Raw genomic sequence first — 16,753 nt, forward strand, 5'->3', positions numbered from 1 at the left:
CATCCAAGTAATGCAACAGTGCCCAGGCATGGTGTTAATGATTGTGAAAATAGCACAGCAACCAGTCACAAAACCACCAGAAGTTCTTTCTCTGCCCTCACCCACAGAAGGCTTCATGCCATAATGTGCTCACACATGAAATTATGATTTTAGCTCTAGAAAGCAGTTTGTATATGATTGAGATTGTGCTTATTTACAAAAAGGCAGAGTAGCACAGAACTATGAACATGCTCTGCGCTGACCAAATGGAAAGAACGTTTTCCAGTGGAAACAAGAGTATATTCCAATTTAAAAAAAACAACATTTGTGAAGTTTGGTTGCGGTTATTTTTCCCCATAATAACCATTCTATAGTAATCTATCAACCAGAAATGGCAACAATTGATGTGATAACCAAAACCTCAACTTTGCAGCCTTGTTCAAGGATGAAATAGGCTGACAGAGCATCATCCCCACCAAGGGTGGTGTCTGGACAGCTGGGCAGAAGCAATGTAATGAAATTCAACAAGGGCAAGTGTAGAGTCTTACACTAGAGAAAGAACAACTATCAGTGTAGGTTGGGGACTGACCTGTTGGAAGGCAGTGAGGGGGAAAAGGATCTGGGAGTCCTAGTCAATAGGAGGTTGACCATCAGCCAGCAATGTGTGTTTGTGACCAGGAGGACCAATGCCATCCCGAGGCGTACTAGAAGCACTGCAGCTAGTAGGTTGAGAGAGGTTCTCCCACCCCTCTACTCTGCCCTGGTGAGGCTACATCTGGAGTACTGTGCCCAGAACTGGGGCCATCCGGATCAAAAGGGACACAGAACTGCTTGAAGGAGTCCAGTGCAGATTAAAGGAATGGAACATCCCTCTTACGAGGAGAGACAGAGGGAGCTGGTGCTTTTTAGCTTGGATAAGACTGAGAAGTGACCTCACCACTCTTATAAATGGGTAAAGGGTGGGTGCCAGGAGGATGGAGCCAGGCTCTTCTCGGTGATGCCCAACGACAGGACAAGGGGCAATGGGTGGAAGCTGAGGCACAGTAAGTTTCATTTAAATGTGAGAAGGAATTTTTTCATTGTGAGGGTGACAGAGCACTGGAACAGGCTACCCAGGGGGGTTGTGGAGTCTCTCTCTCTGGAGATATGCAAAACCTGCCTGGATATGTTCCTGTATGATCTGGTATAGGTGATCCTGCTCTGGCACGGAGGTTGACTAGATGATCTTTCGAGGCCACTTCCAGCCCCTGCCATTCTGTGAGTGCTGCACTGCTGGGCAGCTCCACAACCCATTGGCTGCAGAGCCAGCAGCTTCACTTCATCAGCAAAACTCAAGCCTGGTTTTGAGAAAAAACATTCTAAATGTCACATTGCCAGTGTGCAAAAATTTGGCTACGTGATAAAAGATACCTCTGTCCCCCCTGACATACTTGTCAATCCTATGCTTACTGTCAAGTCAAAGCATTTGACAGTCTCTGTGAGCACCTCTTTGGTAGCAGGCTGTAGCATAAAATGGGCAGAGCTAAGTATGTTTTACCACATGCACTGCTCTCTGGTGAGAAGGGGACACGCTCTAACCAAAACCTATGTCTTCATTGTTGTGTCTTTTACCCACATGAAATGCCTGCTGTGTGGGAATACTGGGGCTGTGAAACTGCAGTATGCAGAAAATTACATGTTAGCTATCTCCGTTATAACAGGCTGTCATCTTTCAGCACAGACCAGCCATTAATCATCCAACAATCATTCATCCATCCTCTCAGTGAAGCATTAAACTGTGGCCCTTTCTGTCTGTCTCTGGTGATCATCCAGGTGGAAATTAGAAATCCCAGAGTGCTTTTCAAAAAGAACAGGGGCTAACCTGAGTGACCCTCAATAATAAAAGAGAAAACCTGTTTCCATTGTCCACAGCTGTGTGTAAGCTATCACTGAGTACATAATAGGCACCACATTTACCTACACAGTCACTGCTTCTCTAGCATTTAACTCATTCATCTGTAGAGTGGTTTGGGACACCCTGAGTATGAAATATGCTATGTGAAATCAAATTCCATTATCCTTTACAGCACGCTGACAAGCATTCTCAACCAAAAATTTCACAGTGCCCCTGTGATTCAATCGTAAAAGAGTCTCCCCTCCTGGTATAGCAATTTGCAGTAATGCTTCTCCTTTGTGCAGGGAAGTAAGTGCTCAACACACCATAAAACACATACTAATAATGCTAGGCAAAAGTCACTTCTCATAGACAAATGTTTGTTAGTAGGTTTTCTTCTCTTTTTTCTCAAATTGATTTTCATTGTGGTTAAAATGATGATGCTCGTATTCTCCAGATTGGGTCAAGTCTTTTTCTTTTATAGAGCTTCTGGATGAAAGACATTTAGGAGCTTAGATAATCACCTTCTTAACTAGGTGTGATCTGATTTTGAGGTAATTTTCATGCATTATCTTAAAAGAATTACAACAGAATTTAATAATAAATTCTGTTAACATAACTTAGTCTCAAAAAATTGCACTTACATTGAGCAAGTAATATTTTTCATGTTTTAGTCACTAAAGCCCAATTCTAAAGACATTTTGATCCATAATCAGCAATGTCCTTAAGCACATTCAATTTTTCAGTGCAAGGATGAAATTTAAGACCAGAAAAAACAACATCAATATTAGGCAGTTAAGTGTCAAAGTCTCATTAGAAGTGGATAGAAAATCAAACAACTCAGTTCCTTAATGTTTTTATAGTGTCTAGCCAAAGGCATATGAAATAAATTGTAAGTGTTAAATCCAGAAGAAGGGGCTGTGACCTCCAGAAGTCCCCTTGATCCTACACATCTCCAATTCTGTGTGCTCTCCCACCTGCTCGTTTGAGGGAATTTGTCGTACGCGGATTCATACACAGGATTACAATGGATTTTTCCAGTACATTCACTATGATGTTATCCAAGTGACAAACAAGCAAACAGAGAATCAACAAACTAATTTTTTAACTTAGACTGCAGAACTATTTTTAGTGAAATTATGTTATATAGGAAAAAGGATGCACAAGCACAGCCACATGGTATGAGAATAAATATTGGCACAGGAATGTACCATTAGGCATGCTTTGGACAGCATCTCTGAAAAAATCTCATAACCACAATTGCATTGAGGGAGGGAAAAATGTGTTAGTATTCTCTAACAGCTCTTTTCAAATGTACAGATTACAAGGGCTGAATTAATTTCTAATTGTTCCCTGATGTGCAATGGAAGGCAACTTGCTCATAGCAGAAGCTTCCACAAGCATGTGAATTTGTGTCCATGCATGTGCTCAACTTCACAGACCACAGGTGTGATGTTAAAAATAAAATACCATTAAGCTCTACCTAAACTGCGTGTAAAGTAGGTGAAGCTAAGCATGTGCATTTATTGGGAAGGCAAATGTAGCTGACAACTAGGGAATGAGAAGAATATGAAAGTCGGATGCAGATATTTAATTCCTTTGATAACACTTGTTTCCATGAGCACTAAGCTTTCAAATATGTTCTGCAATAAGGGAGTATTTACAGCATGTGTTGGGTAATTGCACATTCCTTTTTTGTTATACCTTCAACTACAAAAAGCAAACCAAAACCAACCAAAAAAAAACCCAACAAAAAACACACCACCAAAAACAAGAATAAAAAACTAAACCCCAAACAAAAACCCAAGGCAAATGGTCCCCAAATGCAAAACTGCAGAAACAGACATTTAAAACAGCGAATCAGAAACTGGAATGAATAACAAAATTCATGAAGTCATGCAGGAGGCTAAGGTGAAGTCATCATAGAAACAGATGTGCATTAAGCCACAGGGGCCCAAAAGCCTCTCGGTGGCAAGACTGCAAGCATCCTGCCTGCAAAGAGCAAAAGAAAACAGCCTGCAACTCCCCCACTTGATACATCGCTGGTTACTTGACCAGTGATTTATATCAGGTGCCGAATGCATCCACTCTCAATTTTTCTGCAATTAAGGAGGGCAGGGCAGGCCAATGACAAACGGTTTTCCTACAGTGCTTTTGGCTTTAGCTATTATCCCTTAGATATCTTTAAACTAATTCATCCCTCTCTAGAATCCCAGGTTTGGGTTGATAAATCAAGTGAGACCTGTGTGTGCTGGGAGCTGATTACAGGGTCATTCCTCAGCAGAAATGTTTGACCATAGTTTCCCAACTTCATATTTTATCTAGCAGCTGGTGATGTATCATCACTAATCCAAATGCAAAGTATCAGGAAATAAAAGAAGAAGGCACTGTTTATAATAAATCACTGACAGAGAAAGCTTGACCTTTTCATTTCCTACAAGGTATTTCATTGTTAGACCACAGACAAACAGAATTTTTCATCTAGTGCTTAATATGCATCAGAAGAGAACAAAGGTTTATAAGAGAAGAAGAGGAGGGTACTGCTTCCACTAGAAGACACTTATCTTTCCATATATCAAAAAGACAATGTTGTTAGTAACATATTTTCCTTAAGAATCTTTTATTCTTATTATTAGCTCATAATTTAATGACAAAATGCACTCCCTTACCTTTCATCCTGAAGGGACATTCAGAGACTATTAACCTCAAAATTCTTCTTTAAAAAGTGTTAGATTTAAGGGAAATGCTTATCTTTAAAAGAAGATACAAATGTCTGACACCAGAATGATGTATAAACATAAAATGATAACAATTGCTATTATTAATACTCAAGCCTGAAACCAATCTACCATATGTTACTATTGGTATACCAATTGTGGCTGCAGATGGGAGCACTGTTACAACTGAATGCAGCACAAATACCTAATAAAAAGCTGCCTCTGTGAGGGGCTTCTGTTTCACTTTTCACACACAAAGGATGTGACACAGCAGTACAAATCAGACATGATTGATTCAACACTTCTTCTTAAAAAAGAAATAAAAATCTGCTCAGCTGATGTATCTCCTCCTCCTATCTCCCCTAACCCTCCATTAGGTTATGTGGTACCCAACTGCAAGATTCAACTTCCTGGCAAAGACAGAGCCACAGCATTTCATTCAAAACATGCAGGTGGTAGAGATATGCATCCCTTTTCCTCCTTTTCACCAGAACAGGCCACCACTAGCATGAGACACCAGGTAGAGCTGCTTTTGCAGCCCACAAGGATTCAAACTGTGGCTGTGCCTCAGCATCAAGAGCATCCTAAATACTCCTCCCAACACACATATGCAGCTGTAACCATATGGAACTAACTCAGGGTCACAGCAGCAGGTCCCCTACACTATCTCCTACAGAAAAATTGCATAGTTGCTCTCTAGGCTTCTGTTCCCTTGAAAGTTGGTGATTTTCATAGAATCATAGAATCAACCAGGTTGAAAGAGACTTCTAATATCATCCAGCCCAACCTATTGCCCAGCCCTATCAAGTCAACTAGACCATGGCACTAAGTGCCTCATTCAGTCTTTTCTTGAACACCTTCTGGGATGGTAACTCCAGCACCTCCCTGGGCAGCCCATTCCAATGCCAGTTACTCCCTCTGTGAAGAACTTCCTCCTAATATCCAGCCTATACCTCCCCCAGCACAACTTGAGACTGAGATTCTAGGAAAGGTCAGTTAGGAGATTGGAAAATGTGACACCATACATTGCTTCATGTGTTAGCAAACAAGATACACACACCAGCTTTGTTAGCTGCAAAATACCTACTATTGCACATGTACACATCTTCTCTCATTAGGGCAGGGATTCTCTGGGGACTTCCTCCCCTAACAATCATACAAGAGAAGCTTTATCTGGGCCCCTAACAGACTTCTCCTTCTTTTAAGTACCTTTAGTAGGTTCACCTAAACTAATACAGCAACAGCATTAACTGAGATGTTTTACTATGGACTGCTTACAGTTTCTATACCAGTCTGGACACTAAGATAACTGACAGCTAGTGTCTCCAGTGATACTAGCATCCTCAAAAGTAATGGGAGAGAAAAGTAGTGGCTTTGCTCCTAGTAGCAAGTTGGAAGATAATCTAGTTCTGAGGATATGTCAGTTCACTTTGCTTTACACTAAACATGATACTGCAGCAAAGGTCTATGTGTGTTTCTGTTGCATTGGGAGTCCACAGCCTCACCATCACAGAGAGCTGTCATATCCCTACTGCTAAGCTGCAAGTGGCTTTTCTAATTTGCCAGCATCTTAATGTATTTTACTATCATTAGCTGCTACTTCTCTTCTCACACAAAACAGGTTTAGAAAAATCTATTTTACTAAGAGCTAGTATATCTAATTTGTACGAATTTACTAAAGCTTGTCAGTCACACTAAAGCATTTAATCATCTGTGACATTAAAATAAAACACTTTAAAACCTTTGGCATAGAGTGTTCCTGCTCAGAAAGTGCTGTAATAGTACTCACTTTGCTGGCAACACAGAAAAGAGCTGCAGAGGAATTGGCTTGAACAAAATAATCATTTTCATAAAACTTCCACACTGGTCAAACTTGGAAAATCTTGGATGTTCTTTCAAAGACCGGCTTAGTCCCATTGTAATGGCTTGAGATATTTCAGTCTTCTATATACAGCAGCCACACAGGCAGAGGGAGGCTATTATAAAGTCAATACTAGGGAGTTTTAGTGTAATTAGAACCCCTCATTGCCCAGGGGTAAGAAAAAATAAAGTAGGAAACTTTTCTTGTGTCTTTATATTACTACTGAGAAAAATTCTGAACACTTAAATTAGAGAAGTTATTTTAAGGGGAATTTTTTTTTGCCCTCCTATGCTTCACTGGAGTCAGAATAGTTAGAAACTGTCATTTAATTTCACTCCTCTCCTCCTGCCTTCCCTTTAAAAAGACAAGAATAAATTAGAATTGTCACATTCACTTCACTCCAATATCCAGTCTCAAGAAACATCACCAAATATAACGAGACTCTGAATCAAATAAGAATTAGCAAAGCTGAGCCTTACACTGTGACATTTAATGGTCAGAGTGCAGCACTCCACCTTCTCACTGGGGAGCAGCAAACAGGCAGCTTTGTAGGTTCCCAACCCACAGCAGTGGGGAGAGCCCCTGTACAACCACAGATCTATAAGGGCGACAAGTGGATCCCAGCGTCAGCTTTTAGGTTCCCTGCAAGATCAGCACTTCTGTTTGGTGAGGTTACACTCTGGATTACAAGACTGATAACAGGGTAGCACATCTTTAGAATTAGGAGGGGGGAAAAAAAAAGAAAGAAATACAAGTGAAACAGGAGGAATAAATCATTGCAATGTCATCTGCATAAAAAACACCCTACTGAACATACTCTAAGGTTTGCACAGCTGCCTATAGGATACTATGAATCCTGTGTCAATACACTGAAGACAATATTGCTATAGCCTGGTTTACCACTTCAATTTTCTTTCTTCATGTGCACAGTTTCCATCACTGTTGATGGGAATTCTCTTTGTGTATTAACAAGGGAATAAATTCCTTAATTTTTAAAACACAGTGCTATCTCCTGTGAACTAGAATCCTTCCTCCTCATAATTCGATTTGCCTCCCTGAGACTGTCCTGAATAGAAGGTGAATCACTTCATGTGAAACGCACCTCTGCATGACTGCCACAAGAAAGTCTCCTCTTTAAGCACTGAAGATATGTAAGGTAAAGGAAAATATATTTTAGCAATGGAACAAGGAAAAGGGAAGTCTCTTGAAATTTGCCACATTCTAAGTTAGTTTAATTTGGGTGTTATTAGAAGAGTCCATGTTTCATTTAAAAGTAAATAGCAACTCTTCACATTTCCACTGAGCTCCTGTGTTACACAAAAGTGTAAAGATGACAGTTGTAAGGGGTACTAAGTTGAACTTTCTGCACTCTTGGAAAGAACCTACATAATCTTTTAGAGGAAAATTTCTCTGATTTCCAAGAGACAGAACAAATAATCTCACAGGTAAACTGAAAGAGAGTCAGTCTGAAACAGGAACATCTTTTCTAAGGAAAATCCCTCATTTCTCAGAGCTAACAAAACATCTACCTTCTCCCCACTGAGGTTTCAGTTTGACTGCTGTAGAAGGCAAATACTGCCTTTCTTCTGGAAAGGGTGTTCGTCAGTGTGATAAAATGAAGAGGCAGCAGCCAGACAAAGCAGGGTCTGAGCATTTGTAGTTCCAGTCCATGAACCAGGGACACCAAAAGCAATTAGCAGATGTGCAGAACACACAGTGACCAATAGAGACACCCTTCACACAACACAACTCTCTTGACAGAACAGCATTGATGTTAATGGCTTCCACTGGTTCAGAAAGCAAAAGGATGAATTCTTCAACAAAAAACGGGCATCCAGGGCTATGAAATTGAGACTTGCTTAGGAAACTCATGAAAAAAACTCAGGTATGATGGTGAGCATCCTGAAGAAGCACTTACTGCAGGCTTGCCCTGTTTTTATTCTCTTCCCATGATAATCTCTGAGACAGATACTGAGAAGACAAATGTCTTGTTTTACCAGGTATGGCAATTCTTACACAGGGCTGCATGGCCGATTGCTTATGTTGGAAACTAGACACATGAGGAGCTGAGATACTAATTTAATCTTTCCCCCCATTTTCCTTTCCAGCCAGGTGAAGATGAAAATTCCCTGACAGTCCCAAGTGTAGAACTAGGAGAGGCTGAACAGCTCTCTGCCATTGCCAGAGCCAGGAACCAAGGAACTAGCCATGTGCCTCTCTGCCAACTGCCCTGGAAAAGCCAAGTGCTTCTGGTGAAAAGGTTAAGGTGTGGTACTCTCTTTCTCCATTCTCCCCACAAAGAGAAAAGGTTTCCCTTTCCTGCCACGGTCAATCAGAAGCAGTTTGATACCTAGCAGTTTCTCCCCAGCCTGTTGAGATTCCCATTCAGTCACCACGGGACCCATGATGCCTGTGGCATTCCCCTGTCCCCAGGATCCTGCATGCAAGGGTAATTGCTCCACTTTGAAATGCTTTCCTGAAACAAATGAATAATGAGTACTTGGACACTTGCAGTAGTGCTTTTACCCTGTCTGCAGTGGTCCAAGGCCAAACAAAGCAAAGCATGAAGACAAATATGAAATATTACATTGGATTAATATAGCTGGAAAAACAGACAATTTCTTCAGTGTGTAAATCTCTCTTTAGGTGACCTTGTGAGTCCAAAGTTTTTGCTTCTCCCTGACAGTTGTTCTACTAAACTTCTCCTCTGGGAGTTTCTTTGTTTTAATATGACAAACAATTCAGCAAGCTTGTCAAGAATTAATTAGGTGGCTCAGGCAAAATAACCACCCAACAGTCTCCTCCCTCTGTTTACAACAGGCCTGTACCAGCCTAGCTGCACCTGTATTTCTGCTGCAATTCATAGAACCTGCATTAATCTGCAAATTGCCTTTCCACAGAAAAGCCCAGCAGCTCTCAGTCTCTTCTACTACTCTGTTTGGCAAAACAGAACTCGGTGAAGAAAGAGAATGATAAGGTAATTAAATTCTCTCTCAATTTTAAAGGAACAAGCAGTCTTTCTGTACTAATCTGCTCCTTGCAAATTCATGATAAATACAAAGGAATTAATATCATACAGTTTGTGCTAATATCCTAATTATAAATCACTGGCCACCAAATGAAGAATAAGAACAATGATATAGAAGATGTCATTAAAAGCCATTTACAGTAACAGGAAGTTAACAATTTCTGTCCAGAGGATTCTGCTATAGCAGAGGGGATTACACTGCAAAAATAAAATCTCCAATATAATTATCCAATTCTCTCTTCTTCAATCTCTTCAAGATTAAGGGGGAGTTTAAGTCATGGTAATTTAGAAGAGGAGGGATCCAAATCTGTGGGCACTCTCAGTACCAAGTAAACCCCAGAATCTTCCATAGGTAAACAGTAAAACTTAATTAACAGGTCAAGTAAGTGATCAGAGGGATTTCTCTAACACCTGTTTCCGTATGGCCAGAGGGAACATTTACATCAATATTTGACACAGCACTGACACTACAGGCCAAGCACAGCAGATTAGCCAAACTGATCTTATGATTTTACTTTGAACACAGTTACTCCTTCTCTGTATGTTCAGACTTGTGGATTTGGTTTTGTTTCTGTGCAAAATGAATCAGAACTATGCAGAAAGGATGAAGGTTTATTTTTTCAATTTCAATAAACTGGAATGTTGTTCAGTCTGTTACTGCTCAGAATAAAAAGGGGAGTGGCAGCTGGTAGATGATATTGAAGTGTTACACTGGAAATATTTTTCACTTAGCATACATAGCACGGGATTAATTCCAAGGGAAGATGATTAGCAACGTTTAACTCATGACTGGGCTTCACGGTTTCATCTCATCCTATATCTAGGGTTCAGCACTTGCACCTTTACACCCTCTATCTCATTAGAAAAAAAGAAGTGCAAATCCCTCAAGGTTGCTAAGTTTTCAAGTTTCTCATGCTGGAAATTTTGAGGGACTGGCTCTACAGAACTATCACAGCAGATTGAGCCAAGTCTCAGATGTAATGACCCAGATCTACCTCAGTGATGTTGTAAAGGCTCCCAAACTTTTAACAAAGTTTCATCAGCTAGCACAAAGAGAAAATTTTTCACCTAATCTGAAAGTGTGATGAGTCCAGTTCCCAGTGTCTCATGGTCAAAGACCCCACATGAACAAAGAAGTAAAGAAAGACACAGCAGAAGAAACAGACATTTCATGCAAGAGCCACATGAGATCAGCCTACATCTTTGGTAAGTATATATTTATTTTTTAAAAAATTGTGCACTGTGATTTTTACCTGACCAGGCACAAATTCCAGAAAAAAGAATTCCTGGTGGCTACTAAGTTTTTCACTTATCTTGGTAAGATTATTTCTGTTTGTATTGTACAGATCCCAAAGGGAAGATCAGACTCTAGAAAGTAGTAAGGCTGTCATCAGTGCTGTAGCTCTGATACAGCTCATGCAAAATATTATGTTGCATTACCTGTACTCTATATGCTCTTATGTTGCAAATACAATTTTGTAGCTGGACTACATTTCAAATGTTGCAACAGTCTCATCATTTGGACAGGGAAAAAAAAACCAAACCACACAATCAAGCATCATGCAAGACATCTGACTAGGAGGTCTAGCCCCTAAAGGAGTGTGCAAGCATGAAATGATGAGACTGCAGTTCCTGTGAGGTATTACTGAAACTTTTCTAACCAAAGGTTTCTGGGTCTCAACCCACACCCCACCCTCACTCCTCAAGCTGACTTAAAACCAAAATCAATATAGTTGAACATCTACTTTTTTTTTTTTTTTTTTTTAATTCCCTCAGATTGTAGCTGATCTGGAAAATTTCTGGCCAAATCAATGCTTACATAGATCCATATACCTATAAATACCTGTACCTATAAATACCACTACTGAAATCAAGAAAACATGCACATTTCTATATTCATGTGACTGCCAAATCAAGCTCTCAGTCAGCAGATAAAATGAAATTCATTGCATTCAATCAGTAAAATCTGATCTCAAATTAATTATGCAAAGTTAAAAATACATTTAGGGATACGACTTGTCCAGAGTGGTATATTTTGCACACTACCTGAATCTAGCTAAGAGAACACATAAAACATTCATTTAATTTTCTGTTACGTGCTCATTTAGTACAATACACTCAGTCATAATGATGTAGCTAACAATTTTATGGTCTTATATGATTCATGCTGCAAAAGATACCATGCCACACAGAAACCTTTTTATTATCAATCACTGGGAAACACAATCTTGAAGACTGGCATTAAGAGGGTAAGGATTTACAAATGTTCCTGCTTCATTCGCTAAATATAAGCATTCATAGTAGTATCTATGGATCGCTTCTTGAAGTAAAAATTGATCTTGGAAAAAGAGAACTTGTAAAGGAAATAGAAACATAATTATGAGAGGTTGTCTTCAAATCTCACAATGGGAATACTTTATAATAATTATTCTCTCTTTTGTGTAGAAACAAAAATATTGTAATAATAATGGGAATATAAAAAAAGGTGACCACAAATTTAGATCTTTTATTAAAATCAGTTTTCAAAATAAAAGAGTAAATATCTATGGATTTTCTTTTTTTTTTTCCCTTAACCAATAGGTTTTCTGCTGGTACATTGTGATCTGGTTGTCAGCCCACCAGGTCTGTTAGATAGGAACCTCTTACATGTACTTTTATATCTCCATTCTCTTGTGTTCACCTTGATATCGCTGTTACTTCTATCTACACATTATCCACAACAAATCTTACAGGTTTTGGCTATGTGCAGTCCTAGACTGGGCTTTAGCCATAACCAAGGTAGCTGTGTTTCATTTGTATTTCTATTCCTAATTGTGGTAAATGCATGAAACATTAAGCACACATTAAAATGAACATACATAACTAAATGCATTACCTGCTTGAAAACCCATTGCTTGTTTCAATTTTTATCATTCTGAAGCACACTAAATAATAAATAGAGAAAAAAAATACATATATAGTAATAATAAACATAGAAGTATTGGTTCCACCTCACCTAAGATATGGATAAATAATTAATTTCTTAAAATGAGATTAAGTACTGCAGATAAAAAGACTGGCAGCAACTAGTGATGCCTGTGCTAAGGAACTCATTCCTCCAAAGAGACAATGCCTCAATAGACTGCGGGGTAAGATAAACACTTTGCTAACTACAGATCTGAAGAAAGTACACAAATCCAAAGTTTTTCCTAGCTTTACACAGAAAAAGAAAACTAGGTTTCAAGTACATTATTTTCTTGGTCATCAAGAAATAGATGTTTTTCATTTAACATTTCCATAAGTAAATAAAACTGCTCCTGGTAATAAACATTCAGGCAAAATGACTGAAAACGCTGTCTCCACAATTGTCCTGAAGAGAAACAAACAATCAGAACTTGCCTACGCTTGATTTCTCCAAGTTTAAAATCTGCCAGTTAACAACTGGTAAAGAACAGTGATAAAAATCAAACCAAACTGATTTCTTAATTACTTTGATTTTTTTTAAATCCTCTTTTAATGGTGTTGACATGATTAGCAGATGATGCAAAAATATCTGTCTCTTCTGTTGACCTATTTTGTCTTTATTATTCTGTTCCAACAAGCACACCCCAGCTTCTGGATTTCATCAGCCCAAAATATAATTTGGTATTTTCTATTCTCAGACCAGCTCTTATTAACCTAAAACATTTAGCAAATAATGCTTGTGCATGTACAGCCTGTGGTTAAATAGAACTAGATTCAGGGCTTTCATGTAAGAACTCTGCTTGGGAGAAAAACTGCCATGCTGCTGGACAGCACATTTGAATTTTCTTCTCTATCACAATTATTTATTATTTCTATTAGCTAATGTTGTTTTACTCCTAATTATGGGTAATTAGATGATGAGTTGTCAGCACAATCCATTCACTTAGAAGCTTCTACATTTAATTAACTCAAGATGGTTTTGAACATTTAAATGTCAAAACAACACTTAGAAAACAGAAGATTACCATGTTGTTCATTGAACTGTACATTATAGAATGTGACTTAAAGGATCAAAAGTTTCAGTGTGATGACAGCTCTCAAATTCTGCTTGTAGAGAGTCCAAATTTGCTGTACATTTTGATTGGTCTACTACAACAGCTATGAGCTTAGCAGGTCGCCTGTTACAAAGCTTCAGGATTGATCTGAGGACATGAGCTACTGTGGGACTTGGTGAACAAGGGAAAAATACTTTTATCAAAGTCAACATCTCAAATCTCCTCCTACCTCAGTCTCCATCCATTTTATTGGCTTCAGCATGAGGATGGCTCCTCTCAACAGAAAACAGGAAAGTATGGTAGAATCAAAGCCACCATCAACTGAAAAAGGGGTCTAGAGAAATGTTTAAGATGGCAAGGCCTTTCTTTCAGAGAAAGAATATGTCCCACATGCACTTTTCTATGTAAACACTACTGACACTGTTCTTTCGGCCCATGTTCTTTCAAGTTCCATGACCTTCTCAGCAGAATCATTTTTTAAATTGTCTTAATGCATTGTAAGTCTGCTACAAGAAGGGACAAAAAGGATCTGTAATACAGTGGAGAACAGAATCAGGACAGATAGCAATGTGGTATAATCACCAAAAAAATATTTTTTATACATATATGCAGACACAGAGAGCAGATCCATAGTAAATATGCTGAATAAAGCACTGAGACAGTGGTCTCTCACTATTCAAGACAATGAAGAGACAGAAGTCAGATTGTTACAGTCATGCCAAACACTAAATAAATATAGGCTTACCTTTCAAAAACAGAGAAGTACTATCACAAGTGCTATTCCAACTGATAATAACCTGGAGTTTTTTCTCAATAATTTTCTGATCAAATTTTCTCAAAAGAGGACATTGAGAATGTTATTAAAGATACTCCTCTGCTAAAGATTCAGAGTTGGTGTGATTCATCCTGCTCCACCAAAGTTTCAAACTGCTCTCCAGAGCCAGACTTTCTGGTATTGTGAAGGGATTTCTATGAGAGAATCTAACCTATGGTCATCATTCATTTGCCCAAATTTCTCACAAAATCCCCATGGCCATCCAAACACAGCTTTGTGATGTTGAACAAAGTACCAAAAACAAAAAACCAAGTCACCAAGTATATCTCCAGCACTAAGTCAAGTCATACATATTTCAATTCACCTGGCATTTGCTCTTTCACATCACTGAAAGTTATCCTACTTTTCACTCCGACAAGCTGTCACTGTTTTTAGTAACACGTTTTTGTTTCAGTGTTGGAAGACTTTTCATTATCTTCTGTATCAGAAGAGCTGTTTTCTACAGTACATATCCCAAATGCCCAAGTGAAAGCATGTTGCCTGTTTGCTTTAGTACCAAAGCCAGAACTTGAGAGTCAGCACAAATGACAATAAAAAGAAATTACTGAGAATCTGGAGTGTCTCATACCAAGTAGACAGAATAACTTCAAGGTCTATGAAATAAACACAATTTCCTTCTGTTGTACAGTAGGCATTATTCATTACCAGTATGGTTTTGTTGTGGGTGAGCTGTATTTTGGTACTGAACATCAACAACATGACAGAAATGTTTCAGCCTTTCTCTTCTCTTTCTACAAATGTGAATGTAACAGTAAACTCAACTGACAGGTACTCCCACACATCCTGGTATTCCATCAGTCAGGTGCAGTCAGAGCAGCATGGTGCCCAGACAGAGCTGCGTAAGCCAGCACCTATTAGCTGCTTCCTTTGATTCTCCTGCTGCTGCTCAAACACAGTGCAGGATGTTGCAAAGGATAAGCAGCATTAGACACAGACAAAAAAAAAATTATCCCAAACAAAGATCAGTAAGGTACTCTGAAGGCTTTTTCATTTCCACTTTCTGTTTTTTAAAACAAACTGTCCTGTCAAGATGCCAATGATTTTCTGTGTCTGAAAGATAATTCAAGACCTCTGTATAGTTTGAGAAAGTTTAAAAAAAACAGCACTAAGCAGTTTAGCATTTTGGAGTCTTTCATAAAGAATGAAAGGTAAAGAAGAGAAGTAATCATGAAGAATGCCTTTTCTGCTCTTATTTATTAGAATTCAAATTATTTTTATTTCTGTTCCTAAATTCTTTTCTATTACCAACTGTGAGACACAGAGGTTAACTTCACTTTACAAAGATGCTGTTATGTTGTTCTAGGACTAGGGACACCACTTTTGCCTTTCTCAAAACCAGCAAGTCTTTAGATATTATTTTCACTTCCTAAAAGTGTCCAGAATAAGCTGAGGCAGCAAGATCAGTTGCAGATATGTTCATGACTGTGCATTCCTTTTCCTCATGATAGTTATATTCCAGATTCTTACATGCCAAACCAGTATTTTTCAAGTAAATGGATTTAGAAAAGTTGAAGTGCATATGCTACAGGCCATGAGTGAATTTGCACACACACAAACACAGAGAATTCTTGGGCAACTCAGAAAAGTCTTCAGCAGTGTGCTCTTTGAAGCTCTATGCTATAAGCAAGATATGCCAAAAGCTGAACCTTCAGTAAGACTGAAAGAAATTAAAAATAAACACAGAATTTCTCAGAGGCTGGTATGTGTCTTGGAGAGCCTCAAATGGCCAATGAAGTTCAGCTTGCACAGTCACTATGCCATAATTGCATGGTTATGAACTTTTACTAGTTGATTGCTGCCTTCCAACTTGCCCATTTTTTAAATCATCACAGGGCTGTTTCCGCTCCCACTTAAGCCAAAGGCTACGTTCCAACTGCTGTTCCTGGTATATGGGGCAGGGCTGTAACCCACAGCATATGTTACAAGCAGAGGAAAGGTCTGTGAAGAATGGGGTCCTGATGCTTCCACCAATTCCCAGATATTCTTTGTTTTGGTCAGTGTCCTGGATGCTAATGTACTTCCTCAGTAGGTTTAATGGGAATTGTACCTAGAATACTACAAGGGATTTCCCAAACCACAAAGGGGGGAGGGGGGGAAGAAAAAAAAATCACCCTACATCTCATCTGGCCACTATGGTGCAAGTTCAAAAGCATCAGAGTACTGTGGAGAATCTCCTTCAATTTTGAGGCATGTTTGGACAGCATTGATTGTATTTCTCTATTATCATATATAATTGGTGTAAGGATTCAAATAATCCTTCAGCCAGGCACAAATTCCTACTGCATAAGACAGACATGGAGTCCTGATCTCAACTAAAATATTTTGAATCTTTTGGAATATTGCCACGTGCAAAAGCAATAACTTGGGATAAGTTTTAGCAGTCTCCCCTGTCTCCGTGAAATATATATGTGTGGCATCAAAGTACTGGATATTGCTGCTCTGCAATATTTATGTAAATCATT

This window comes from Pogoniulus pusillus, chromosome 20 (genome assembly GCF_015220805.1).
Source record: "Pogoniulus pusillus isolate bPogPus1 chromosome 20, bPogPus1.pri, whole genome shotgun sequence".
Classification (NCBI taxonomy): Eukaryota; Metazoa; Chordata; class Aves; order Piciformes; family Lybiidae; genus Pogoniulus; species Pogoniulus pusillus.